This window comes from Doryrhamphus excisus, chromosome 14 (genome assembly GCF_030265055.1).
Source record: "Doryrhamphus excisus isolate RoL2022-K1 chromosome 14, RoL_Dexc_1.0, whole genome shotgun sequence".
NCBI lineage: Eukaryota > Metazoa > Chordata > Actinopteri > Syngnathiformes > Syngnathidae > Doryrhamphus > Doryrhamphus excisus.
The window spans coordinates 12,890,951-12,918,476 of record NC_080479.1 but is presented as its reverse complement, the minus strand read 5'-3'; the positions used below and the strand labels follow the sequence as shown (position 1 = coordinate 12,918,476).

The 27,526-nt window shown below is 41.1% G+C and overlaps 1 long non-coding RNA gene across 2 annotated transcripts in view; it reads right to left on the bottom strand.

The window, feature by feature from the left end:
* LOC131102298 (uncharacterized) overlaps positions 1–27,526 on the bottom strand; it is an 83,950-nt gene that overhangs the window by 42,471 nt on the left and 13,953 nt on the right. For both annotated transcript variants that reach the window (XR_009119421.1, XR_009119420.1), the window contains exon 2: positions 21,706–21,807. This is a non-coding gene — a long non-coding RNA (uncharacterized LOC131102298). The remainder of the gene's footprint in view (positions 1–21,705; positions 21,808–27,526) is intronic.

Here is a 27,526-nt window from a genome sequence, read left to right as displayed (position 1 = left end):
AAGAGCCAAAAGATTTACTGAAGCCTTCGGTGAAGTCCACAAAGTACCTGCTTTACAGAGGTCAAAACCTGGATCAAGTTCATTCAACTCAATACAACTGGCATCATCGATCAGCTCTTATGATGCTACAAATGGATTTAGCATGCAGTGTGAGGATGCTCATCCAGGTTGATATCTTAGTGGGCACAGGAAGTTGCACACAAACAAACAAACTGGTCCTGAATCATGCCTGTGTTATGCCCCCCCATGAGGCCGAAACTCAACTGGGGGATTTCCCCCCCATGATCCATTTCCATTTCCATCCTGCTAAATCTATTTCCTGTTTATATGTTCTTCATGTAATATTATGACTTTATTCCCATAGTGCCATATATTTTTCTCCAAGCTAATTAAAAAAACAACTTTATTTTGTTTTGTTTGTTTCTTATGACTTAAAAAACATTCTTTAATATTTCAATTCAGTGTTAATAAAATTTGTTTTCATAATACTACAGGTTTATGTTCATAAAATTGCTGCTTTTTTTCTTATTAGAGTCCATTTTTTATTTTCATATTTTTGCTTCTTTAAAAAAAATTCCCAATTCTGGTTTAGTTTTTTATTTTCCAACTATTTCTCTTTGTAAATTTTCTTCTCATAATATTATGACTTTATTCCCATAATACTATAAAAAAGAATTGAATTATTAATTTTAAAAAATGTGTTTCTTATGACTTTAAGGAAAATATAGTTTTATTTAATATTTTAATTAGATGCTAATAAGGTGACATAGTTTTTCATAATATTACAGATTTATTTTTGTAAAATTGATGCTTTTTTTCTTGTTAAAATAAGAACAATTTACTTAATTTTTTATAAAATTACAGCTGTTTTTTTCCCATTTTTGTTGTTGTTTTTTTTATTTTCCAACAATTCTAACTTTCTCTAAAAAACTTAATTTGGTTTGTTTTTTGTATGACTTTAAAAAACTTTTTTTTTACAATATATACCCTGGCAATATTTCAATGGGTATCTTCTTGTTAGAAATGACATAAGGTCATGGCAAAAGATCTGAAACGATGCATTTACAACATTGGTTGTGCATGATCTTACACCAGTGGAGGTGGAACAAGAATCGAACCATCAGCCTTCCGTTTTTTGGACCACCCGCTCTACCTTCTACACTGCGAATCCTACTAAATGGAATGAATTTCCCTAATGTGGCCTGCTACAACAGCCTCCATTAGTAGCCCAGAGAGGTCACAATATTTATACATGAATGATACACTATATTTGGCCCTGATGTGACATTCTAATCTTCCACGCACTTTCACACCACAAAGGGTGCACTGTAATTTCTGTGCACTTGGAAAATACCACTTATTGCAATTAGCCTTAAAGACAGCTTTTAGGCATGAATTGTGTGTGGTATTGTTGGCACCAGATCATATGTACAGTCAATAATTCAATTATTGGTTAAATGTTAATGGGATTGAAATATCATAGAATGTACATATGATGGATGAAATATTTTTATGCGGTAATATAATTATATTTCCTGTTTTAACTAACAACACATTAATATAAATACTTAAACGTGTCATCAATTAGTAAATCACAGGCTGCAAATATAAACTGACAATGAATATAAACAATAAATGCAGAATGTTATGTAAATATTTGCATGTGTCCAGTGAGTGAAGACATTTACCAGCATGTCCAAAGCAGCAATTTGGCACCTTGTAAAGTCCAGTCAAGCACAAGCTACCTGCTGGCAGAGTGACCCTTGACCCTGATGTGACCTCTGCAAAAAGAAATATGATGAATAGAGAGTGAATTGGCGGCACGGCGGTCGAGTGGTTAGCGCACAGACCTCACAGCTAGGAGACCAGGGTTCAATTTCGCCCTCGGCCATCTCTGTGTGGAGTTTGCATGTTCTCCCCGTGCATGCGTGGGTTTTCTCCGGGTACTCCGGTTTCCTCCCACATTCCAAAAACATGCTAGGTTAATTGGCGACTCCAAATTGTCCATAGGTATGAATGTGAGTGTGAATGGTTGTTTGTCTATATGTGCCCTGTGATTGGCTGGCGACCAGTCCAGGGTGTACCCCGCCTCTCGCCCGAAGACAGCTGGGATAGGCTCCAGCACCCCCCGCGACCCTCGTGAGGAAAAGCGGTAGAAAATGAATGAATGAATGAATGAGAGTGAATTGCAGGACTATAGTGTTTCATCCATCAATATACGTAGGTCGGAATAGTGCTGGCTCAGCCCCCCCGCCCCCCCCCCAGCAAGGACCAGCACTTCTGTTCCAAAAAACAGTACTTTACAAGCAGCAAGTTGAGACTAGCGTCTTCTTGGCCTTATGGGGAAAAGTGGTAGCTGCATTCGTGACGAGACGAATGAATCTGACAACACTGTGGAAGCTCACGCTTGCGATGTTTCAGCATTTTTACCAAATGTCTTTTGGACTCTCTTCCCGTGTCGTCTGTCTGAACTATTCTCACCTTTTCTTACAGCGAGTGCTCGCCAACAGCGACTGTCACTGTGAGCAAAAAGAAGGAACGGGACAACCAAACCAATTCTGCCCCACCTTTGTTTGCTGCGATGTACATCATTATCCCTGTTAGATCTTGTCCTCTGTCATCATGTTGCCCCCACAATGGCGTCTTTCATATAAGTTGCTATTAAGGAAAAGGTAGCGTAGCAACATTGGTCCTAACTATTTCAGAGCTCCAAACACACACAAACAATATTAAATAGAATGGTAGTGATCATGTTTATTTATGACGTCTTTTGTTTCTTGATATGCAATAAAGTCAGTACATCGGCATAGTGGTGAATATGTTTTTGTGAGCGGGCCCCACAAAAAATGAAAAATGAAAGTATGCAAGGGACACTTGCAACACAAGTACTGCATCTCTGCTTTGTGATACAGGTGAAAAAGTATATCATTAGTATGGACTTTTTGTCCCCCATTTTTGCTATTTTTAAATTTTCCAAATATTGCAGCTTTCTTCATAAATAATCTTTATGTTGTATATGTAATATTATGACTTTATTCCCATAGTGCCATTTACTTTTCTCCAAGCTAATTAAAAAAACAACAACTTTATTTTGTTTTGTTTGTTTCTTATATTATGACTTTAAAAACATCTTTAATATTTTAATTCAGTGTTAATAAATTTGTTTTCATAATACTACGGGTTTATGTTCATAAAATTGCTTTTTTTCTTATTAGAGTCCATTTTTATTTTCATATTTTTGCTTCTTTTAAAAAGAAATTACAGTTGTTTTTCCCAATTATGCTGTTGTTTTTTTTATTTTCTAACTATTTCTCTTTGTAAATTTTCTTCTCATAATATTATGACTTTTCATAATATTAGAGATTTATTTTTGTAAAATTGCTACTTTTTTCTTGTTAGAATAAGAAAAATTTACTTCTTTTTTTATAAAATTACAGCTGTTTTTCCCATTTTTGCTGTTGTTTTTTTCTTTTCCCCAACAATTCCAACTTTCTCTTAAAAAACTAATTTGGTTTGTTTTTCTTATGACTTTAAAAACCAGTTTTAGTTAATAATTAATATGATGCTAATAAAATGACATTTTTTTCAAAATTACAGGTTTATTTTACGGATGAAAATTCTTGATAGAATACAATATTTTTCCCTTAATATTTTGACTTCATTTTCATAAAATTACAGCTGTTTTTTCACATTCCTTTTGTTGTTGTTTTTTTCTCTATTCTTCAACTTTTCCATCTCTCTTCTTGTAAATTGTCTTCTAATAATTAAAATTTTAATTTAAATGATACTTTTAGATTGTGCCAATGAAAAAAAACGTGCTTTGGACTGGTGATAAAATGTTTTTAAAAATAATCCACATATATGATAACCCAGAAGGATCCCACTTATGTTTCTGTTATTGTTTGCCTGCTGATTCGGATTCATTATTTGGACCCTGCTGCATTTTTGTGCCATTAGAAAAGTGAGGAAGTAGGATCATAACTATCTTGCCGTGTGTGGTTGCTTTTTTAACAGACTTTGGCATCCATGCGGGCCAGACAAGAGACTTTCACGGCTAACTCTTTATGACTTGTTTTATGGAAATAACCCAGTTGATTACACGCTGGCTAATAGCACACGCGTTAAGAGGCTATTGCTGCTGGCCTCCAGCAGCGCTGGCCCGCTTCCCCTGGATGCTAAATGGACCGGAGACACTGTTGTGAACAAACAACAGCACTGTTTGGAGAGATGAGCTGGCAATTAGGCCTAAAAAAAACAAACACACACACAGATAACCTGAGAATAGGAAAAAGAAAAACAAATGGCTTGTGCGGAACCACAACGATCCAAGCGTGAGACTAATATAGGCAACAGACGTCATTGAGGTCATTACATCACCAAATGGAAATGCCACGTGTATTTTGTATCATGGTGTGCACAAATTGAAATAATATTTAGTTTACATCCCAATGCATAGCATCCTATGACATTTGTGTGTATATTTACTAGTGTGTATGTTATATGAGATACCATTAATTGATTATTAATGTCAACAATTACACAATATAATTCAGCTTGATACAAAAGGAGTCCAGAATATTCAACGAGAGATTCTGCCATCCGATTATAAATAAGAGTTGGGAAGCTGAATTGCGGCTGCATGGTCAAATGTCAGAGGGGGGAAGACGGGTCAAAATGAGACAGCTAATGAGATTTGGTAAGTGGGACCAAAGCAGACAGAGGAGAAGTTTAAACAAGAAGAGGTTGAGTTCAACAGAGCTGAAGGTGGTTATTATGGAGTGACAGCGTCGGCTGCTCTCTGATGATTCCCAGGTAATTACAAGGCAAGGTGATGCTTGGAAACCTGCAACGGGAAGCACCTCATGCACACAAGCACAATGTTTCTCAGATCATTTGATCAAAATGAATGCTAAGTCTAAATATGAAAAAGTAAGAAAACTAATCTCAAAGTTTTTCTGAGCTATGGTCTCAAACTGTTGATCAGCGGGATGAGCAGCCTATTTCACTAGAATGGTGGTTTGCGATAAATTGCTTATTCAACTTACTCAACATTTTAAAAAAAAAAACTTATTCCCAAGCTCTGCTTACAACCTCCTTAATATCCAACAGTGCAAAATGTCACTTTTTTAACAGGTGTTGAAACACAGGAGCTGCTATCAGCCACAACTCAACCCAATCACATGTGATGTAACTTATATGCATTTTACCATGAATTAATACATTTTTGAAAACCAGCAATAAAGTGAGGGATAACTTTGACAAAGTACAGGAAGTTTCCAAATTGAATAACAATAGTTGGTGTTTGTGTCATCACCATCATCACGCATGTTAATTGAACTCCTTCCAGCTGCAAAGCAAGACGCTAGGGTATACAATAGCAAGAAGCTAGGGTATACAATAGCAAGAAGCTAGGGTATACAATAGCTAGAAGCTAGGGTATACAATAGCTAGAAGCTAGGGTATACAATGGCTAGAAGCTAGGGTATACAATGGCTAGAAGCTAGGGTATACAATAGCTAGAAGCTAGGGTATACAATAGCTAGGAGCTAGGGTATACAATAGCTAGAAGCTAGGGTATACAATAGCTAGAAGCTAGGGTATACAATAGCTAGAAGCTAGGGTATACAATAGCTAGAAGCTAGGGTATACAATAGCTAGAAGCTAGGGTATACAATAGCTAGAAGCTAGGGTATACAATAGCTAGAAACTAGGGTATACAATAGCTAGAAGCTAGGGTATACAATAGCTAGAAGCTAGGGTATACAATAGCTAGAAGCTAGGGTATACAATAGCTAGAAGCTAGGGTATACAATAGCGAGAAGCTAGGGTATACAATAGCTAGAATCTAGGGCAGGGGTGCTCATTAAGTCGATCGCGAGCTACCGGTCGATCGCGGAGGTGGTACTGGTCGATTGCTGGTCGATCGCGGCGTGACATTAAAAAAATATCATCCCAGCATCAATGCCGTCACTTGATTGATATACAGGGCAGCCATTCAGATGACAACTGAATGTTGCCCTTTGGGTGACCAATCAAATCAAACAACGTCTCTAAGTGCAGCAGAACTTATGATCCATCCCCGTTGCTTGATTGACATACAGGACAACCAATCAGATGACAACTGAATTTTGACCTTTAGGTCACCGCTCATGCGTAAACAACGATGCAAAGTGCTAAGCTAGTCGGCGAATTGCGAGATTTTAAAGCCCTCGCTAAAGTTTATGGTCACTAAAATGAGTGAAGGAGCTGGACCAAGTAAAAAGGCAAAAAACATATCACTTCCATACGGATATGGAATATTATACGGATATTGTGATACGGATATTATCCATGACTGATAAACATTTGGAAGTGTGCTTGAGGCTGGCTATCAGCAGCTACTGTCCGGACTATGCATCCCTGGCTGGTTCAATTCAGTGCAAGTCATCAAAGTAAACTCAGGTAATTACAAAAAAATTTAATAGTTAATTATGTGTGTTTTGCAATATTGGCTCATTTGGTTATGTAAGGTACATCGACATACGTTGTACGTACAAATAATCCTCAATACATTTGAAAATAAATAGATGTTTTGCATTTTTGTAGTGGGTAGATCATTTTGACTCGGTCATTTTAAAAGTAGCTCGCATGCTGAAAAAGTGTGAGCACCCCTGATCTAGGGTATACAATAGCTAGAAGCTAGGGTATACAATAGCTAGAAGCTAGGGTATACAATAGCTAGAAGCTAGGGTATACAATAGCTAGAAGCTAGGGTATACAATAGCTAGAAGCTAGGGTATACAATAGCTAGAAGCTAGGGTATACAATAGCTAGAAGCTAGGGTATACAATAGCTAGAGGCTAGGGTATACAATAGCTAGAAGCTAGGGTATACAATAGCTATGGGGGTCAAATTACACAAAAAAAACACAGCGTTAATCCTAAATCGCATCTCCTGAATGAGTTGTCTCAACTATTGGCTGGCTCCGAGCCTGACACTGTGGTCCAAAGCTTTCACAGCTAGCAAAAGGATCCAAACAGATTCCATGTATAGCGGCTGGACTAACACACTTCTACGTGTGTATATGTGTGTCAGGTAAAGTGGCAGGCAGAGTGCGGTGCCAGCCAGCATTAACACAGGGGCCTCAGCCAGGATGAAAGGAGCTGTCACTGCATCTCACAAGGGCAGTGGGGGTGTGGGGGGGGTGCGGTGGGAGAGGAAAAATCCATCTATCCACACTCCTCTCCTCTCCATTTATCCTCTCACTATGCTTCTGTTCTGGTTCTGATCCACAAGGAATGTCTAACAAGCTATTTCTCACAAGGTATATTGTGTATATATTGTGTTTAAACATATCTCATAAGGTCACCTGAATGGGCCAATGGAATCATTCATTCATTCATTTTCTACCGCTTTTTCCTCGTGAGGGTCGCGGGGGTGCTGGAGCCTATCCCAGCTGTCTTTGGGCGAGAGTTGGGGTACACCCTGGACTGGTGGCCAGCCAATCACAGGGCACATATAGACAAACAACCATTCACACTCACATTCATACCTATGGACAATTTAGACCAATTCAATTACCAATTCACCAATTACCCGGAGAAAACCCACGCATGCACGGGGAGAACATGCAAACTCCACACAGAGATGGCCGAGGGTGGAATTGAACCCTGGTCTCCAAGCTGTGAGGTCTGCGTGCTAACCACTCGATCACCATGCCGCCCCCAATGGAATCATGTGTATCAAAAAAAGACTGGACTCAAAGACTTCCTTTCATTTGGCTGAAACAACCACTCACAATGTGTTTGTGTGGCTCAGATAACATTGTATTGATTTTTTATATTTTTTTCCAATCAGATTTCAGCCTCTATATGTTGCCATATCAATGTAATGCCCAGAGCCTTCACAATCAAAGGTGCTGGCCCATGTCACATATATACTATTAGCAATGGGGCGATCAGATTTCCGATTTGCGTGATGCTGATTCGAAATCAGCATTTTGCCCATCCTCCGATTGGTTGATGAGAACGAACCTTTAACAAGCCAAGTTACACCCACAATGGCTGACTGAGGAGAAAAAATATATTTCTGGTGTGTGGATGTGATTTAGAGAAAACATATTTTTGTCAAGTTATTAGATAAATTAATAAAATCCATCCATTTTCCTCCGCTTATCCAGGTCCGGGCCGCGGGGGCAGCAGTCTTAGTCGGGAAGACTAAGACTGCATGGTCCCCGGCCACCTCCTCCAGCTCCACCGGGAGGACGCCAAGGCGTTCCCAGGCCAGCTGTGGGACATAGTCCCACCAGTGTGTCCTAGGTCTGCCCTGGGGCCTTTTCCCGGCTGGGCATGCCCGGAACACCTCACCAGGGAGGCGTCCGGGAAATTCATAAAATTTAAAAATAAATTAATATTATAAGTTATTAGACAATTAATATTATATATACATATTTTTGATGATACTGGCTCTCACAGTGTCTGCTGAAGGCCCAGGCACCAAATACCTGGTATTAAGTATGCAGGTGTGTGTATGTTTTCACATCCAATGTTATCATGGGGACATTTTAGCTGGAAAAAATGCTGGTCTGTTCACTCTGTTAGACTGCATGTCTGTCATGCATGAGCATCATGAGAAAAACCTGCACAGTTTGTAGCGCTTAGGCTGTTTTCAGTGCAATCTCTGTACATTCCATCAACAAACCGTGACATGGCATGTGTGTGTGTGTGTGTGTGTGTGTGTGTGTTTGACTGTCAGACAGGGCGTCACTCAGATGTGTCTGTGTACTTTCGCCTAAAGCATCATTACACCACTGTGAGCTCTGAAGAGAAGACTCCATGAAGAGAGGAGGCATCACTGACTCATTGTGACTTGTGGAGTTCGGACAGCGGATGACTTTGGTTAGCTTTCACAGTAGTGGGAGTTATTGGAGTATTCATACCCCTTTGAAAAATCAAAATCTAGTAATGTTCAATGATTTTCTACAATTGGGCATGGATGTTAGGAATACACCTAGACTCAGTTAGACATACATAGTTGTTATGCAACAATCCAAATCACATTTGATTTGGGTTGATGCGGATGATAACATTTCTATTTACAAAAGTATTCATACCCTTCTTCAAGTACAAAGTCATCTGTTTTTCATTGTTCATGTATTTTGCCACTCCCAAGATGTGTCCTGTTGGTCCCTGAAATGTTGGGCAACAAATCCAAGTTCCTTGGACCCTATAAATTGAGAAGTATTGGTGAGGTCACTGTCAGTTCCTAGTTATCGCAGGATTCTCCACAATAGTCAAGAAGAAAGAACTGAGTGAGGATACTGTGGATGCACACAAGGAAGGTTTGGGCTCCAAAGCAATATCCAAGCATTTCAGGTCCATACGGCTACAGTCCATGGCATCATTAAGGAGTTTAAAGAATTTCAGACAGTGAAGAACCTGAAAAGACCCCGGAAGGAAGACTAAAGTCTCGGCCGGGCAGGCAAGAAAATTTGTACGGGTCACCACCATTGACCCCTGTATAACGTGCATTGTCTCAGTGACAAGGGAACCTGTATCTCAAGACAGACACTCAGAGGATATTGAATAGGGCACGAGAGTTCGTCTGGACTCAAAAAAATACCTGGACGAGGTAAATATCTCGGCGAGCTAGACAGGAACCTCGTTAAAGTGAACGGCATCGTGCGGAAGGAACGGTACATCGGGATCCTCCAGGCAGAACATCCCAACAGTCTGCTACGAAACTTGGATGCCCCAACAACATAAGGACCCCAAAAATACCTCCAAAAAAGTGGTTTGAGGACAATACAATCAATGTTTTGGAGTAGCCAAGCCAAAGCCGAACCTTGACGGGAACTCAAGGTGAAGATCAGTGCAAGAAATCCATCCAATCTGAAGGACCTGGAAAGAATTTCAAAGGAGGAATGAGCCAAAGTCCGAATAGAAACACACCATAACCTGGTAGTCAACTACCTACTAACTACTAATGTCTATGCCATTGATTATTGACTTGTGTCATAAACCAGGGTATCAATACTTCTGAACGGGAGATGTTTTGCACATTTGGGACATAAATCCATTTGGATGAACATGCATGCATACATGACGTTGACGTACTGACACATTGCCTTGCATGTATGAGCTTTAAGGCTCGCTCCGGCGCCACACCCAGTAGCTGTGGCACCAGACCTATCATTAGGAAAACGACGATATGATTAGAAAAAAAAAAAAAGAGTGCTGCGGTCCCCCCACTCTCTCTCTCTCTCTCTCACACACACACACACACACACACACACACACACTACACACTTCTACTGACTCCACATGAAGCTGCGTGTGTTCGACCCTGCAAGACGTTGATGAAGTCGACTGATGTGGAGCGAGGCAACATCAGCATGGAAGAGGAGAAAGAAAAGGTGTAAGGAGAGGAAATAAAAGAGGGCTGGATTCCCAGAGTAGGAAAAAGTATAAAAGCAACCAAAACATTTCTTCAGAGCTTAATTAGAAGCTGGATACAAATAAACACAACACAGTAAAAAAAAAAAACACAGCTTGGGGTCTTATCTATTTGAAACTAAGTGAGTCAAGGTGGACACATTAGGTACACAAACACTTTCTTCTTTCCAACATAGAGAATGTTTACTAGAGTTCCAGGAAATGATGATATTGAGTCCAAAACAGTATTGAGTGCTATGAGCTGCAGGTGTCCTCTTTATGTTCCTTGTAAGAATAGGAAGTGTACCATTTAAATTTGTTTTTTTCGCCAAACACAGTGAGAGCTAGTACCATGCAATCATCCATCCACTCTTTTCACCACGATGGTCCGCTACAGCAACCGCATTACTGCAGACGCTGAGGATGGAAAAGTGTTGATATCACTGCACACCAGTGTATCCTATATTATCACATACTACAGTATTAATTGGCCCTGTACCCTAGAAACCGTCCATGAATGATACAGGAAAAGGCCGAAATGATACTGTGTCAAAGCCCAGGGCAGTGATACTGATAAAATATAGAGTTTTACCATGTCCAGTATCAGCTGTCCACTCAGAGAGCGCTGCTCTGGTATCGTGCCCCTGAAACAACCAATCAGAGAACAGCGCACAAGCGTGAACACACAGCGTTTGTTTTGTTGCCGTCTGTGCTCTGTCAACATGTCAACATGTCAGCGGTTGACACTCCCGGCGAAAGACAAATAGGGAAAATAGCAAACAGAATATTAGAAATGGAACATTTTATCACCATTAATGAGGAGGACAGACATTGATAAGATAAGACTGTTGATAAAATATTATTGTCGAAATATTTTTGCAATTATTGTGTTTACACTGTTTAGATATAATTCATGTAATAAACTGAAAGTTTTCTGGAAACAAAATGGTCTTTTGATTAAATAGTACGTGATAATAAGCTCATGATTAAATTGTATGTAATAATAAGATCATCACATGGTTTGTCTGGTATCAAACCAGCGTGCAGGCCTCACAGGTAGGAGACCCGAATTCAATTCCACCCTCGGCCATCTGTGTATGGAGTTTGCATGTTCTCCCCGTGCATGCGTGGGTTTTCTCCGGGTACTCCGGTTTCCTCCCACATTCCAAAAACATGCTAGGTTAATTGGCGACTCCAAATTGTCCATAGGTATGAATGTGAGTGTGAATGGTTGTTTGTCTATATGTGCCCTGTGATTGGCTGGCGACCAGTCCAGGGTGTACCCCGCCTCTCGCCCGAAGACAGCTGGGATAGGCTCCAGCACCCCCTGCGACCCTTGTGAGGATAAGAGGTAGAAAATGAATGAATAGATTCAATTTCTTATCTCAAATAAAGCATTTTTTTGTCATTTTATAAGATGAATATTCTATATGTTTACAGAAAGTTTGTGTCCTGTTAAATTGTTAAATTAACACATAGCAATAATATGTTGAAGTATGCCGTCCTTCCTCCGGAGAACATGGTTTGTTAATTGCAAGTATGTACCTATAAGTACACTGTTTGACTGACAGGTGATGCAGTGGCATCCTTTGAATGCACCATGAAGTACACCAGACTGAAGTACTGTCATATCATATTCATTCATTCATTCATTTTCTACCGCTTTTTCCTCACGAGGGTCGCGGGGGTGCTGTCTTTGGGCGAGAGGCGGGGTACATCCTGGACTGGTCGCCAGCCAATCACAGGGCACATATAGACAAACAACCATTCACACTCACATTCATAGCTATGGACAATTTGGAGTCACCAATTAACCTAGCATGTTTTTGGAATGTGGGAGGAAACCGAAGTACCCGGAGAAAACCCACGCATGCATGGGGAGAACATGCAAACTCCACACAGAGATGGTCGAGGGTGGAATTGAACCCTGGTCTCCTAGCTGTGAGGTCTGCGCGCTAACCACTCAACCGCCGTGCCGCCGTCATATCATATTAAAACATTGAAATTGCCATAAGGTGCATGTAGAGCATATCCAGCAATGATGTGAGCCCGAAAGGAAAAATGTGAATCCTTGATGCTGCTTCCACATTCTTTCCTCTTTCCTGACAGTGAAGGCGTTCCAGCTTATGTTACATAACTGCTGTTTGGCACTCCTGGGAGCAGTCTGGCCATCTCTCCGGAGCCAGACTTTTCTTCCTGTGTGTCACTGAGGTCTTTCTAATCTGAGCGCCCTTTTGTGTTTCCGACAGAAACTCAAGCGTTCAACTTTCCTCCCGGGAGATCTGCACTGTCAATCAAAACCTTGATTTTTTTTTTAAGGTGGAAGGGTGGGGGTCGCCATTGATTCATAAAAGCTGTTCTTTCAGTTCTCCTGAACAATAAAGACGCAGACACACCAACCCCCCCCCCCCCCCCCCCCCCCCCAATTCTGGACGAGCGAGCAGGTATTCATTAGGGACTTTATGGTATGTGTCTACCTGCAAGCCCAAGTCGTCGCCTGCATATGGGTGCACGAGTGTGTATAAGTCTAGACATCAGCACATGGTGACACAGGCCTTAAAGTATGCGGTGTTCGTTGTCCTGTGCAGAAAGTCCCCAAGCAGCCAGGTAATCACTTCAAAAGGAAACAGGTCACCACGGAGGTGAAGTAAGCCCTCCTGCCCACCTGACACTTTTCTTCTCATGCCTCCCCTTTTGTCTTCTGTCACCACCAAGCCTTTCTTCTTCTTCTTTGAAAAATCGGAGAACCTACTTGAGTCTTATTTTCACACATTTGCTTGAATTTTTGGCTAATACCGTGCACCGCCTTGTGCCTGCACAGTACTCCAGCATGACCCGGTAACCATGGTAATGCTGTAGTTGCTGTGATATGCCAAAAAGCATCAGCGCTTCAGTGGTGAGCACTTTGGCACCACAGAATGTGGAAGGTTCTAATGGCGAGGATAAGAGCTGTACTGAGATGAGTCCTTTGCATGTGTACAGTAAATACCATAGTTTATAGGAATTTGCATGTTCTCCCCGTGCATGCGTGGGTTTCCTCCGGTACTCCGGATTCCTCCCACATTCCAAAAACATGCTAGGTTAATTGGCAACTCCAAATTGTCCATAGGTATGAATGTGAGTGTGAATGGTTGTTTGACTATATATCCCTGTGATTGGCTGGCGACCAGTCCAGGGTGTACCCCGCCTCTTGCCCGAAGACAGCTGGGATAGGCTCCAGCACCCCCCGCGACCCTCGTGAGGAAAAAAACGGTAGAAAATGAATGAATGAATGAATGAATGAATCACTTGAAAAGTTCTCAGGGGAAAAAGTACATTTTGGGGTACCTTGGAGTTCATTGTAGTGGAACCTCGACAGTCGCTGATTCCAAGATGGACTAAAATCCGGAGGAAAATGTCATACAAGACATTACCCATACCTCAAAAGACCTCAGGTCAAGACTCCGGTCAAGACTCCAACACAAGGACAAAAACCCATATACGTTTCATCACTTGCTCAGCGTGATTTAATATTTGTGCATATTTAATGCATGTGCACTATGTCAGGCCACCCCTTTTTTCGTGTCGAAAACAACTGAAGACTAGACTGTGGAGAAAGAGTAAAGTGACCCTTTAAGAGGATGAAGTGGCTATGTGTGAGGGATTTACGTTAAGAAAGACGTCAAAGCGTTTTTAGCCACGTGTCAGACGGACACAAACATAAAGCAACCCAAGGCGACAGACTTAATTAGAGAGAGAAGAAGGGATGGCAAAACCATACCTCCTTATTACACTGTCTCCCTTGAGATAGAAGGAGGATGACAAGGGAGGAAGAGGAGGAGTAGGAAAGACTAGTGGGGAGTCCATCACAAGGTGGGCGACCCAAGCTTCCCCTTCCTCCCCCCTCGCCCCCACTCTGACTCTTCTGATCACTCAAACAGGTACAAAAGAATCTCCATAAGTATGTCCAGAGACAGACGGATGAGGGACGACGGGAAAGATAGCGGGAAGAAGAAAGAGTGGGAGCATTTCTCTTTAAGCAGAGGACAAACTGTTGCTCCTCCAGGCTAAGGAGAGGGCAATAGAGGGGCCATTGTTCTCCCTCTCACAACCTTGTCTTGTGAGGAACACAGGATGAGGGGCAGGTAGGCTGTTGGGATGAAGGTATGCAGGGAACCAATGGCCCGTGAACTTTACCCCCTGCCATTGACGCAAGACTGAGAGGCAGCGAGGAGTGTTGGTGTTCACACAGAAAGGTTAGCATAAAAACAGACACGTGTTGTGGAAGGAACCCACAGAAGACACACGTATGTAAAGAAGAAGCTGAAGCTTTGGTAATATGCAGATAATATGTCATTATGTAAATACAGCCTGGTTGGCGGTTTTTGGAGCTTTTTTCACATGGCGGAATAGGAACACTTTACAATAATGTAGACAAAACTACAGTCGTTAATGAAGAACCAATCTCAATAACTACTCTAAATTAACCTTCCTTAGTTCCTCAGTAACTCCTCTACTCATTAGTTCTTCATTAGTTCATCAGTAACTACTCTAAATGTATGTGCCTTGGTTTCTCAGTAACTACTCTCCTCATTAGTTCCTCAGTAACAACTCTAAATGTATGTGCCTTAGTCATTAGTTCCTCATTAGTCCATCACTAGTTCCTCTGTAACTACTCTAAATGTATGTCCCTTAGTCATTAGTTCCTCATTAGTTCCTTGATAACTACTCTAAATGTATGTGTCTTAGTCAGTAGTTCCTCATTAGTTCTTATTTACTTCCTCTGTAACTACTCTTAAATGCATGTGCCTTAGTCGTTAGTGCCTCATTAGTTCTTCATTAGTTCCTCAGTAACTACTCTAAACGAATTTTCCTTACTTCCTCAGTAACTCCTCTACTCATTAGTTCTTATTTCGTCCTTCAGTAACTACTCTAAATGCATGTGTCTTAGTTCCTCATTAGTTCCTTGGTAACTACTCTAAATGTATGTGTCTTTGCCATTAGTTCCTCATCAGTTCTTAATTTGTAACTTGGTAACTACTCTTAAATGCATGTGCCTTAGTCGTTAGTGCCTCATTAGTTCATCATTAGTTCCTCAATAACTACTCTAAATTAATCTTCCTTAGTTCCTCAGTAACTCCTCTACTCATTAGTTCTTATTTTGTCCTTCAGTAACTACTCTAAATGCATGTGCCTTAGTTCCTCAGTAACTACTCTCCCCATTGGTTCTTCATTTGTTCCTCAGCAACTACTCTAAATATATGTGCCTTAGTCCTTAGTTCCTCAGTAACTCCTCTTGATGTATGTGCCTCAGTCATTAGTTCATTGTTAGTTCTTCATTAGTTCATCAGTAACTACTCTAAATTATATGTGCCTTAGTCATTAGTTCCTCATAAGTTTAGCATTGGTTTGTTCGTAACTACTCTAAATGTGTCTGCCTTAGTTCCTCAGTAACCCATCTACTCATTAGTTCTTCTTTAGTCCTTCAGTAACTAGTCAAAATGTATGTGCCTTAGTTCCTCAGTAACCACTGTATTTTTTAGTACCTTATTGTAAAGTGAGACCGGTGCATCCCATTAGGTGCAGTCTTAGCTGCCTCTTTTTATCTGTTTTTATACCTTTAAAACACACAGAACCTTTGGAAACCACTGTTCTAGCTTCTAAATGCTTCATTTTGTGTTTGAGAAGTTTCAAACCAATCAACGTTTTTAAATGAGAATAGATTCTTAGATTTTAGAAAGAAAAAAACTTCCCTCCACCTGAGGTACCTGTTGCTTTGTCTGGTCCCCCAAGTCCTGACCTTTTGACACTGGGGGAGGGAATTGGGGAGTGCACAATATATATATATATATATATATATATATATATATATATATATATATATATATATATATATATGTGTGTGTGTGTGTGAGAGAGAGAGAGAGAGAGGGGTGGGGGTTCTCCAGAACAGGTCCATCTGTCAGAATTAACTCTGAGGTTTCTTTTTCCCCCTATTCCCCCCCCCCCCCCCCCCCCACCCCCCACATTCACTTCCACTTCTCCCATCCTGCCCAATGACTGATGACTCTTGGCAAGGAGTATTAAAGGGAGACAAAATACAAAGTCAAAATGGTACAAAAAAAGGAAAGAAAAAAAATCAGAGAGGGGAGTCGAGAGAACAAGCAGAAGATGGAGGGAGCTGCGGCTAGCTGGCCGACAGCCTCTGAGGCTTAACCACAAGGGCCTAAAGTGGCTCATTGTGGTGGGACTGGCGTCTGTGTAGACTTGGGTCCCTTTGCTTTCTCCCCTTTGGCCCCAGACTGATCCAGTACGTCCAGGCCAGGGCCTCACTGGAGCGTTGGAACACACCATGGGGAACGGACCAAATGGGCTCAGACCAAACAGCCCGCCAAAGCCCTACTGACTGTCAACTCTAGCGGCTGCAGTGAAAAACCTTTAATGCTATGGATTTGAGTGTTTTCTTTAAGACTTCAAGTGCATGTCAAGGAGAGGTAAGGCAGGGATTTCTGGGAAGAAAGTCTCTTTGTAAGTTATATGCTATGGAAATGTGACTTTGGTATGGATTTTTGCGCTACTTCACTAGTTCCATTCATCTTCTAGACCGCTTGTCCTCGTTAGGGTCACGAGTGAGCTGGAGCCTATCACAGCTGAGAGGTGTACATCCAGCCAATCACAGAGCACATATACATAGATTTACACTAAGCTAATTGAAGTAACCAAAACATTAGAAACACCTCTCAATATGACGAAGCACAGAACAGATCCAATTGGTGTACCATATCGATATTTATGAGGAAGTGTTGCGTGAGCAGACTTGGCTTAAGGAAAAGTAAATGGGTGTTGGAAAATAGCTTTAAATAAGTGTTTGGCCAGTGTAAAATCTCTGGTCATTGTATAACCTTTGCACATCGTCAGTCTGTGGTGACTTCATGATTGAAGACATTTCCCTGCCCTCAATGTGAAACGACTTTCACTTATGACCCAGTGAGCCAACTGATCTAAAGGAGTCGTTTACACCGCCATCCAAGCAAAACAAAGACATCCAATACTAGGAATGGAACCTATTCAGTCTTTCTGAATCTTTTCATCAGATCGCTATATGACGGTACTTGACTTCCCCAAACTGAGAGAATGGGGAACACAAACCCCTTCCATTTTTCCTCAGTAGAATATTCGAGCTATTATCTGTCACATCGTCAATCGAGGGCAGCAGAGAAGGCTATTAAAGTATCCCCTTGCCCAGGAATAACAATCCCAGGCTGGGGCTACAACGTTTTGGAGCACACTAGAGGTGAGGGAGCACGAGGGCGATGGGATATTATTTTCATAATAAATGCAACATGACATCATGTTTGTCTTTATATCACAAACTACAGTTACAGCCAAAAATAGTGCCAATGATTTTGGCCATGCCTGTATGGAAAACAACCAAAACAGCCTCATTTATACAGTCATGGCCCAAAACAATGATGTGCCAATATTTTTGCCCATGACTGTAGATGACACTGACTCTTCAAAGCCAGAAAGTCCAGAGATGAGCCCCTTTGAGGGGACTCTTGAGTAATGCAGTAACTTAAGTGCTGAGCTTTTGTTGGCGTAACAATGAGCAGGTTGACTCTAGGGTGGCTTACGGTGGAGGAGTCCGCTTTGTTAGACCCGCCTTATTCTATAAGCAGCAGACTAAGGTTGTGACAAAGTCGTCATTGACTTGAGCTATTAACCCGCTTGGAGGCTCAGTTTACTCTTATTCACATACTGGACATCAGAGGTGTCAAACTCTGTTTTGAAATAAGAAGTGACGTAAGAAAGTCAAGGTGACGAGCAGACCTTCAAGTGGAATATGTTGTTGAATTATCAGATAAGATTGACGTTTAGAAGAACTACATTCGGTTTTCAGGCACGAAGGAAAAATTTGACGTGCATGATTGACACACATTATTCCAAAGCTTTTGCGGGTCACATAAAATGATGTTGTGGGCCACATCTGGCCCACAGGCCTTGAATTTAAATGGGAGTGTGAATGGTTGTTTGTCTCTATGTGTCCTGTGATTGGCTGGCGACCAGTCCAGGTGTACCTCGCCTCTCACCCAAAGACAGCTCCAGCATAACCGACCCCAGTGAGCATAAGCTGAAGGATAATTACAATGCATTTTTTTGGGGGGGAGGGGCATGGAAATCTATCTCATGTGAAAACAGGCTCTCCAGACAATATTGTTAACAGGCATGTTACACAGCATACACACTCAGCAATACACGCTACACATAGTACAGTCAAACTTCGTATATCAGATGATTGGGTTTCCGATGAAACTTTTGTCTTCAGTTGCCTCGCTTTTCAGAAACTGCCTCGCTTTTCGTACACTATTGCACGTAACAAAGTAGTCTGTTTGCCCTGTACTGTAAAACACGCTACGCTGATTCACCGTCTGTCTGTGCAACTGCTTAGTAACCCGCCACGGGGCCAAAGGAAGTTGTGAGTGCCAACAATATGTTCCATCCAGTCATCATGCATTCATTCATACATTTTCTCCCGCTTTTCCTCACAAGGGTCGCGGGGGTGCTGGAGCCTATCACAGCTGTCTCCGTTGTTGTCCACATGTTTTTGGAATGTGGGAGGAAAGCGGAGTACCCGGAGAAAACCCACGCATGCACGGGGAGAACATGCAAACTCCACACAGAGATGGCCGAGGGTGGAAATGAACCCTGGTCTCCTAGCTGTGAGGTCTGCGCGCTAACCACTCGACCACCGTGCCGCCCTCCAGTCATCATGTATAATGATTTTACATTGTTTTCTGCATGTAAAACTAGAATGCATTTTTGTTATCATTTTGGGTTTCTAATGGGATTTAAATTATTCCCTGTAGGAAAGATTGCCTCAGTTTTCATTGAATGAAAACCGAGGTCGCACTGTACACAGAAACCAACACAGACAAATTGTATTAAAATGGTGTATTGACAAATACAGTATGTACATACTGCATACAGGTTTATGTGTGTGTGTGAGGGCCAATACAAAATTAAGCTAAGCACTGGCAGTCCCCAAGGAGGCCTTAATGACTTAAGGAGGGGTTGGTGGTGCCACTGTGGGTTGAGCTGAACCTGGCCTTGGTGGGAACAGCCAGGGGAGTGTTGCGGGTCTTTGGTCTGGAGCTTAGTACTTTCCACACCCCTGATAAGCCCCCAGATAGCATCATGAAGCTACACTACATTGGCTCCAGGGCCATACAGAGCGAGTGCAAATTGGTTTATGAAAATAAAATCTTTTCCTGTCAGATTTTAGAGTCTCTCAAGCAAACTAGTGCCAAGGTGTGTCCCTTCCATTAGAGATTGTGTGGACAGAATACGTGAGATGTCCAGCATGGACATTTACATGGCAAACAAAAAGAAGTTACCCCCCATAACACTGTCAATTAGAAAACTAAGTAACCTAATAAAATGGATTCTTGACAGGCCTCATGGCATGACAAGAAGATCCCACCTGAGATGTTTCACATACTACACAGTTGAGGGGGCACCATCATGATCTGGGGAGCTTTTTCTTTCAATGGAACAATGGAGGTTCATGTTGTGCAGGGGCGTCAAACAGCAGCTGGCTATGTGGAAATGTTGCACGGGGCATCCCTCATGACTGAGAACATTTGAGGATTGATGGCAAGGGAAGTTTTTTTTTTTAACTGTACTTTCACATAACCTGTACGTCAAGTTCCTGCATGTACTCTTTCTTCTCAAGGACAACAAAATGTTTTCCTGCAACATTTTCCGACTACACAAAAAAACAGAAGTAAATTAAGTCTTTTTACGAGGTGGAGGAAGTGGTAAAAGTCCAGAAAATAGAGAGGAAAGGTAGGAAATTAAAAAAAGAACATTCCAGAAGACTCACAAAATGTTGTGTGTGAGCTCCAAGTTGTGAAGCGTGACTAAATAGGTATGATCGATATTTTTTCTAAATGTTTTGCCTGCTTTTTGGAAAATCAGGTAACAGTGAAGGCTTTTATTGACGGACCAGACCTTTCACTAGATGGCACTGTTTGCTTTGCAGAAGCATGCCTGCTCAAGGCTTCCAATGGGGGGGGGGAAAGGGGGTGGGAATAGAAGCTTTAACTGCTCCAAACAAGAGAAGAATTTTGTATTTGTTTATGTCTTGTATTTATGTCCTGAATGGCATGAGGTCCCCATAATATCAAACACACCATCCTCCTGGACGGGAGTGTGATGCTTATCAATTATCATGTTTGTTGTAGGGTGCTGTTACATTGTTATGACCTTCTACAACACTACTTTGATGCATCTGCAGTGTTTATGGGCTTTTAACTGCGTGCATGTGTGTGTGTGTGTGTGTGTGTGTGCAGACTTTATGCACATCACACCAAGATGTCTGGTCAGAGAAGTAAACAACGGAGAGAATGACAGAGTCAACAAGGTGTTTATGAAATGGGGGGAAAGACACCAACACAAGGCACGAGGCAACACACTCGAAAAAATCGTGACACACACGCACACACACATAAAGAGTAAGAGGACGGACTGCAAAGCACCCCCCCACCACCCCACCACCACCACCCCCATCTATCTCTGTCTCGATGGGCCCATTTCGCTGGCCTGCTTGGCTTTGACGCTGCCACAGAGGTTAGACTTAATGACATGTTGGGGAAGAGACAGAGACGTGAGGGGAGGGAGGGAGCGAAAGAGGAAGGGAATGGAGGGAGGGAAGGAAAGAGGACGGATGAAAGGAGGGATAGATGGCTACATGGACGGGGAAATGCAGGGTACAGAGGGATAGAGAGCAGTTTTACATGTGATGTGAAATGATTTCATTAGGAGATATACGTATATTAGAGATGCTTGATATCGGCTTTATCACCGATATTGTGTAGTACTTCATTTCGAATACTGATATCTAGGCGGCAGCTCTTACATCTGGTGTAATGAATGAACAACATTATGTATGCATCTTTTACCGTGATGGCACTGGATGCATTTCATAAAGAAACATTGTTAATGCAGAATAAGACAATCTAAGTGCCTGAAAAAATGCTACCAATATGGTACTACATTTAATTCACAAATAAGAATCAAATTAAGTAATGTTGGCCGACTACAATTTGGAAAGTTGCACAAACATCCAGGGTGTATAAGTATAAAGTCAAATCCAAAGTACAACCGTACAAATACTCAGCATACTGTGTGGATATCACTATCAATATCAACCAATATTACATTCTAGCCAATATTATAATATAAAAATTCAGAGGAGCAACTCATTGAAATTCACTGGGATAACCCGGGACTGCAGTAAATGGCAAAAACGTACCGCAGTAAAGCATTCATCCAGAAATGATGCGAGTGTGCGCCGCCTGATGATGATGCCTGATCGGGTGCATAAAAGCATGTGGCCGGCATGTTTGAGATGCATCTGCAATGAAAGAAAAAAAGAGACGACTGTAACTATTTGATAAAACATGTTATTTTACATATGTATTGAGCCAAGTGTGTGTTATTGGTTGTAGTTTGTTAGAGGAGTGTGATAATAACCATAGCACAAGTGTGACATACGGATCAAAACGGAAACACCACTTAGTAAGATGCACTATGGAAGGACTGCCTAATGTTACAACCAAGGAGTGTTTCCAAAGCTACAAATTGATGCCGTGTTTGCATGCATTGTTTTAATCTATGAATGCAAACAACCAATATTATAATCAATATAACATTTTGACATAGTTCTTGTATTAGATCCCATTCAATTCTGCAGGAGTACCAAATGACGTATACCCCATTAGTGTCATACAATTAAATACACATTATTTCACTCTCATATGCAACTTAGACGGGCCCCCGGTCCCAGAGCCCCTTCTCAGGTGTTAAAGCAGACATCGAGGCCTGTGTCGTCCCATGAGCGGTGGCCTGCCTCAGTGGGGAGTCACAGGGGCTTTTCACACCGTCCCGAGTTAAAACCACTTGAGGGAGACCCGCACAAACACACACAGATAGACAGACGTGCACGTACAGGCAAGATGGCTAATCAACTAACTGCTCAGTTTTTTTCTTCTTCTTGCACACACACTCAAAAGGCCCACAGGGACATTTCCCATCAGGATTTTGAAATTAGCAGCCATTATCTGCGGTACCTGCAAGCGCAATTCTGCAGAGGGACGATGTAAACAAACCATGATACCAGTTCTTACTTGGACTCAAACACACCTACAGCAAAATCTACAGCAAAGCAAAATTAAAGCATAAGATAAGTCATAATAAGCAACGTACTACATTTAATTAGCCAATGAGCTCTTGAATCATACCAGCAACAAGAGTTCCTTGAGAGCTGTTCTTCATATAGTAATCATAAAGCGAAAGTGTTCAATTAGTCAACCAACACTTTTTTGGTTTACTCTTCGCATTCACTGATTGTTGGTCAGGCATTCGTGTGTATTTTTAAGCAAATAATGAAACAATTAATCAGGGGAAAAATCAGCAACAAGGGGCCCTGAAATATTCATTAGTTAAAGAGACACCATATATATATACATACATATATATATATATCGGATCATGTTTTTAATAATGAAGCGTATAATTACGTGCTAGAAACAAATTGCTATGCTTTAATCCAAGAAGCCTTTCTTTCAAGTTATACATTGCGACAAAATGTACACTCCCGTCCTCCTGACGTTGTAGTGGCTACTGCTGAAGGTACGACTCAAGCATGTAGTTCTACCAAACCAGAAATTCAGAGTTCAACAATATCGGCATATTGGTTTTCAACAAAAAAGCCAATATCAAACATCCCTAAATTCAAGTTTAGAACAAATAAATTAGAGGCTGACTACCGTAGTTACCTTGGTAGGTTGCTATGTGCTATATCCCTGCATCGATCCTGTAGCCTGCACATTCTGTACAGTTGAGCAATGTGTTAATAATAATAATAGTAATAATGTGTTAATAATAGTAGTGACTATAGGGTTGTTATTTCATGTCTACAGGACTCTAATAAAAACTGTATTTAGAAAGGGATTCTATGCTTTACCTATGAAAATATTCCATTTATTAATATTGAATTTTGTGGTAGTTCACTTATCACAGTCTGGAATCAATTAACCGCAATAATATATGCTGTATATTTTACCTGTATTATCATGTATTTACATTATGTTGAACAAGATGTGTTTTCTGCAGAATACACAAGCTATTTTTTTTTGTACAAAAATACAAATGGTGAACACTGATTCACGAACGTGTGGGGATCCAGTATATTCGGAAACACCGCAAAGCATGCTGAAACATAACAAGACGCAATATGCGACAAGTCAAAGCAGAGCCGACAGCGTACGATAGCTAAGCCTTGGCCAGCGTCCACGTGTGCGACTGGAAAAATGCATGTAATTGGTGAGAATCTCTGGTTTCCATCAGGACAGTAATTGGCCAGAGAGAGCCCTTGTGAGAAATATGCGGCGGGCGCAAACGTTTTCCCTGATAATCCCATCTTGTGAGCGTCTGGCAGCGGTGTGGTTAAAGTGGCACCAAAACAAAATAAGCACACACTGTACGCATAGTAGGGAAGTATAGAGAGGAAGTAAAGGGTGGCAGGGTGTACTAAAAAGAATTATTGAAAATATAACTTTAACATGCACACTTAAATGTGAAATCGTTATTAGAGCACATTGCATTATTATTAGTGAGGTTAGTTATTCCTCAGGAAGAAGTCCTTTGTTATTACCACATGGTTGAGGGCCTTCTGTTATGACAGATTCCCCCTGCAACATCTCCACATCAACAGCTGCCATTTGACGCCCCTGCACAAACTGAAGCTACATTGTTCCACTGAAGGAAAAACTTCCCAGATCAAGATGGCGTCTGATGGTTATTAGCCTTCGCTTGGCACTCGCAACAACCTTCATTTGGATAGACGATGGTCCTGTGTCTTTACATACAGCCAATCGGATCCTCCGGCTCAAGGCTAGTTCCATTTTTGAGAGTCTATCTATCTCTTCACTGTTTCACAGTTTGAAATTTGCGGTAGAAAAAACAAAATGGTTGAATATAAAATGCAGGATTGTATTTGAGGGGGAAAAAAACAGGATACAGTATGTAACTTCAGTATGTAAAACTGCAACACCACACATTTGGAAAACAAATATACATATGGTGGGAATAAATCAAATGCAAAAGCATGCATACGGTGCTGAGAAACACATTGCATCCAATGCATGTATGGCTGCCCACATCTGGACTAGGTTATATGTCATATAAAAAGCTCATTCAGATGCATAGCGAGCGTGGATGCAAACTTGGCTCAGCGCGGGGCCCTTGCGTCACCATGCAGTTTGAGTCTAGACATCATATTGAAAATGGCTCACACGCCACAAGTGTGAACCATAATCACTCAAGCGCTTACAGTACATGCTTCAATTTAGTGCCAAATTCAATGAGTATAGGTTAAAAAAAAATTATGTAGTATCATTGTGTACAAACATGAAGATGATGTGCTGGTGGAGGAGAAACAGATATTTGGATAAATCAAATCAATTTCTGGGGGGAACACATAAGGTAGTTTGAATAAACAGATAGATAAGCACTATGATTTGGACAACAAAACTATGTTGGAGAACATCAGAAGAATGTCACTTCCTGTCCGACTGTACTATGTTTTGTTATGTTTTACTATGTTCTTCCCCTCTCCTTCTGTGTCACTCAGAGCATTGTGTACAACTGCGACTGTTTGTTCCGGTGAAGGTAGGTCTCAAACAGTTTTAATTTGATGAAAGCAACATTATTATTGAATAATAATATCCATGCATCCATTTTCTATGCCGCTTATCCTCACTAGGGTCGCGGGTATGATGGAGCCTATCCCAGCTGATTTTGGAGCGAGAGGCAGGTTACACCCTAGACTGCACATATAGACAAACAACAATTCACATTCACAATCAATACCTATGGACAATTTGGAGTCGCCAATTCACACATTTGTATTATTTGACTGTTTCCATCCACTAAGGAAATAAGTTGTAAATAAGTATTGTGGAACCTCAGTTAGCATAACCTCAGTTAGCATTGATTCATTCATTCATTTTCTACCACTTTTTCCTCACGAGGGTTGCGGGGGGTGCTGAGCCTACCCCAGCTGTCTTCAGGCGAGAGGCGGGGTACACCCTGGACTGGTCGCCAGCCAATCACAGGGCACATATAGACAAACAACCATTCACACTCACATTCATACCTATGGACAATTTGGAGTCGCTAATTAACCTAGCATGTTTTTGGAATGTGGGAGGAAACCGGAGTACCCGGAGAAAACCCACGCATGCACGGGGAGAACATGCAAACTCCACACAGAGATGCCCAAATGGAGATTCGAACCCATGTCTGTTTTTGTTTCTTGTTATAACTGATCAATTGAAATGAAAGGGAAAACTTTTTGCAAGGGTTACACCTGTTCTTGGGCCCATTTTCCCCCCACTGCAAAAAAATACAACAATATGATAACCCATTAAAAACCAGGGAGCCAAATCAACAACCCAGTTACTATAATTACATAACATAAACTCTGTTTTAGATTCACACTACAGCATGGTTCCCTTCTGAAAACAATTATCAAATATGTCTTTCTGCTTGCTCTAATTAACACCTCAAATGTGTTGGCTACAAGCTATAACAAATAGCATCTGTGTACCATTTTGTAAGTCATTATTTCTCTTTTTTTATTATTAGTGATTATGACAAAATGTCAATCCCAGGAGAACAATTGGACGCTGATTAAGACTGAATGACACATGGCAGAACTTGTTCGAGCCGTGTTGGCGTCTCCTCTCGCTTATGTCCCGCAGCCTGAACCCACTAAGCTTCCACAGCCATTGGAGTGGAGAGACACTGAACATGAGTCCTAAATTACAGCCTTACTAAAGAAACAAAAACAAACCAATAGAGCGACCTGTTTCTTATTACCAAACAAGCTGTGGCGAACGAGTAGGGGAACGTAGGAAAGTGGCCATATTTACCTCAGCTCTGCCTTACCTTACACAGGGAGACAGCTTAGGCGTTGTTGTGTTTTTTTTCTTTACACTTTAATGAGGCAATAAATATACAAGTCTTTAAAGGGGGAGGCCGCTCGAGAACCTGTCGTTTATGTGATCTGCTTTTATAGACCTGTCAACACTCCGTCACATTTATTTATTTATTATTTAGTTTATATTCTGGCTCGGGTTCAATTACCATTTCATGCACGGTGTTATGTTGCAAATTTTATGAGCGAAACAAAAAAAAATGTAAAACTCACAGCCCATGCCGCCTACATGTTAGAAAAATGACGATGGTTATTATCAAATAAAATGCTTTTACAGAGAAGTAAAAGAAAAAGAAATCAAGACTAGAGACGTTTATTGAATAAGAAAACAAATGGGGCTTTAAAGCAACATAAGCTACAGCCATTAATGCTCGTAATAGGCAATAAAGAGTGCAGTTCTTTATATTTCCTTAGTGATTCCAATCAAACCAATGGAGAAAAAGGGGGCGAATGCTGCAGTGTGTCACAATAAAGCAACTTTGACAAGCCTATAATCTCAGTCAGAGGTTATTTACTTTTAGAGGAATGGAAGCCCTGCTGCAAGTGGCACACACTGCACTCAGTGTTTGCGCGTGGCGTGATGCACTTTTTTTTTATGTTTTTCATGCAATTTTCCACTTGTATGCAAGCCGCATAGCTCACAGGCATCAGGATATTCATTAACCTTTAAAACAGCAGACCTTTTAATTTGCCACAGAAGAAAACGTCACTCTAATTGATCCTTTTAAATAGGAAAATTTACATATGTGCATAAATAATCGCCTGCAATGAACACTGTCAACAGCAACGATTACAACAAAATGTTTAGCGGGATGGGCGCCCTCGCATTTCAAATCATGCCTAATGTGCTCACGCCTCACATATACAGCAGGCTGGCTGGCATTCCATTTGTTTAAGTCAATTAGGCAAATGGGAAATAAGCAGCGGTAATAAATGTCGTTTCTCCTGCAAACTTCTTGGCATGAGGGTAATGGTGCCAATCATCCACATCTACAGTAATAATCACAATGTGCAAAATAATGGGAGGAGAAGAAGCAAATGTGATCTTTTTGCATCCGTAATTTGATTTATC